This window comes from Galeopterus variegatus, unplaced genomic scaffold (genome assembly GCF_000696425.1).
Source record: "Galeopterus variegatus unplaced genomic scaffold, G_variegatus-3.0.2 Scaffold5421, whole genome shotgun sequence".
Classification (NCBI taxonomy): Eukaryota; Metazoa; Chordata; class Mammalia; order Dermoptera; family Cynocephalidae; genus Galeopterus; species Galeopterus variegatus.
The window spans coordinates 24,300-27,549 of NW_007731532.1; positions in this window are offsets into that span (position 1 = coordinate 24,300).

Below are 3,250 nucleotides of genomic sequence, written 5' to 3' on the forward strand. Positions count from 1 at the left end.
TGTGAATAAATTGGGACTCTTGTGCACTGTTGGTGGGAATGTACAATGGTGTAGCTGCTGTGGAAAACACTATGGTGATTCCTCAAAAAATTAAGCATAGCATTAACATATGATCTGCATCTTTCACTTCTGAGTATATACCCAGAAAAGAATTGGAATCGGGACTCATACAGATATTTGTGCATGACTGTTCATAGCAGCATTATTCAAAATAATAACAATAGCCAAAAGGTGAAAATAACCCAGATGTCCATTGATGGATGAATGGATAAACAAAATGTGGTATATCCATAAAAAGGAATATTATTCGGCCTTAAAAAGGCAGAACATTCTGACACATGTTACAACATGAATGAACTTTGAAGACATTTTGCTGAGTAAAATAGTCCAGACACAAAAGGACAAAGACTATATGATCCCACTTGTGTGAAATATCCAGAATTGGCAAATTCATGGGGACAGAAAGTGGAGTGGTGGTTTCCAAGGACCAGAGGGAGTGGGTAATGTGGAATTAGTGTTTAATGGATGCAGAGTTTCAGTCTGGGATTATGAAAAAGTTCTGGAGCTGGATGGTGGTGATGGTTGAACAACAATGTTCATGTACTTAATGTCAGTGAGCTATGCACTAAAAAATGGTTAAAATGGTAAATTTTATGTTTTATCACAACTGAAAAAAGAGAGAGAAACTTAAGAGACATATAAAAAAATAGTTTCCATGAAATTCTCACATTGCTGAACACAGTGATTACTCCATGTTATTTTCCAGGCTGCCTTCACCTCTAGTTGGTGTACGATGCACTTCAAATGTCTTAAAAGGGTCGTGGTGAGGTATGTTACGGTGGTTGTTTAGTCATGTCATTTCAGTCTTTAAAGCATAACAACATATTGAATCTATTCTTTAAAAATGGAATAGGGGATATTTTAAACAAATAACCCCTTTCATCTTGTGATATGTCATCTAACTGGCTGAGATCTGTTTTCTTTAATACAGACCTCTCCCATGGGCAGAGGACAGTGACCTCAGAGAGCCCTCATAATGGCTCTTCATTCCTCCCCCTACTGTATTTCATTATTTGGATTTTGGTGTTCTTACTAACACAAGAGTTCTGGGTGATGCATCTAAAGAAACAATAACCAAAGGTAGAAACCCAATTCCCTAAATGAGTGCAAACCACCTAGGAAAGCGCTGGACCCGTGATCCTCTGATTCTTGAGGCAGTCCACTCTCCCACTGGTCTCTCTGCCTCAGTCTTCCCCTCCCCACCAATATCAATCCCGCACATCCATTGGTACAAAGTGCTCTCCATGGATCCCACTTGCGACAACTGCTCAAAATAGCCCTTGGCTCTGTAGTAAGCATCCAAGAGTTGCTCCAAACCTTCTATGTGCCTCAAGCAAGCTGAAGGCTACTGGACTTTCCAGTCCTGTGCTTCCACATGGCGTTCCTTTTTACTGGACATGAAGGGTTGAGCACTCCTTCATGACACCTTTTTAGAACCCCAGCCAGGAGTACTGTAATCTCTATCTCAGTCCTGTGAACTCCTTTAACTTGTTGGTTCTAACTCTGTTTTTTATTTTGACCTAAAGATAATTTATTTGCATGCTGTCTGTCTTCTATAGATAAAGTTGCTGGACAATGATGTGAGTATCTCGTTAGTTTTTGTATTGCCCAGAGAGCCAGGCACATGGTGCATGCTGATGGATGCTGACTGAATGTTGAACAAGATGTGCAGAAATCCAGTAACTCACTTCCAGAATCACTTGTAGGGACCGGAATCCTTGGCTGCAAGTATGTTAAAAAAAAAAAAAAAAAGAATGCTTCATAATTTTATTTGTTGGCATTCTCTATGTCCTTTGTGAGTGATTCCTTCCCCGCCTCCCACCACCGGCTTAGAATAATAGCAGTGTCAACTTAAATAACAGACAGAGAGAGAGGCTCTCTAAAATAAAATGATGTTTATTCAGGAACAGGCATTGCAATGGGGATATGTGTGCCATAGTAAACATAGTTTTCAGAGAAGTAAAGGAAGACAAAGGTTTTTAAAGAAAAAAGAGGATTACATAATTGCTTGGGGATAATTATCTTTTGCTACAAGGATCAATAATTAAGGTGGTGCCAGTCCAAGGTTGGACAGAGAGTTGCTGGGCAGATGTCCTCACAGCATCATTTCTTTGTGTAAGGTCGTGATGGCCTTTTTGCAAGGTTGTGGTTGTTGCAGAGCCTTTTGTGATAGTATTTACTACCACAAAATGCTTACTATCAGTTCTTGTCTTCAGGCATTTGTGTGTGAGAATCCTCCCTTCATGACTTTCTGTGCCTCTACTGATCAGGATTTTTTTTTTAACTTAAGTGACTTCATTTTGATTCTGACAACTTTCACAGCACTAAGAGCTGAACTTGAGAACAATGTGGAGGAACTATGTCCATGACTAGCATAAATGGAATTACTGGAGCAACAGAAATTAGTTGCAGAGCAGATCAACAGCATGTCTTTGAGCTATTGAACTAAGCATATAATATACTGATTATAGCTGGGGGTGGAGAACGATTTACAATAGTATGATCTTGTCTGTGTTCACAGAGAAGTGTCTTGTCATGCAAGTTTGGGGATAGGACCATTTTTTAAAACTCTATATGAAGTTGATATTGCATGGTAATGCTGTGATCTGTGGGATTTCCTTGATCATAATGATGCTTGTATTGACTGGGCCCTTGCAATGTGCTGACTACCGTGCTGGGCATCATGTACCTTGTTGCTGTTCTGGCCTCTCAGATGTAGGCATTATGGTTAGCTCCATTTATGGACCTGGAAACAAAGACTTCTAGTGGGTAGAGGACCTAACTGGGTCCAGGTCACAGCAAGGGTAAGTGGGAAAGGCCAACTTTGAGACAGCCTGGCTGCCTCCTTTCTCATCAGCATGCTACATGCCCTGCCACGAAGAGCCCTGGATGGAGGGTCAGGACTTTGGCACCTCCAAGCTTGGCAGAGGAGTGGAAAAGTGCATTAGCAGAAAAATTTGTCAAAATTCTTCTTCCAAAAGAAATGCTTCAATGATCTAATATTTTATTTTATTCCTATAGCTGCAATTTTGGAAACTGTGTTTGGCTCAAATTGATCTTTCACGCCGTGATTAGTTCCAGTGAATGCCTTAATGTTTTAAGGCTCTCAAGGGGAGAAATATATCAGGAGTCTTGCTAATTCTCTTTTGTTCAGGGATCCCAGCACTTTTTTTTTTTTTTTTTTTTTTTT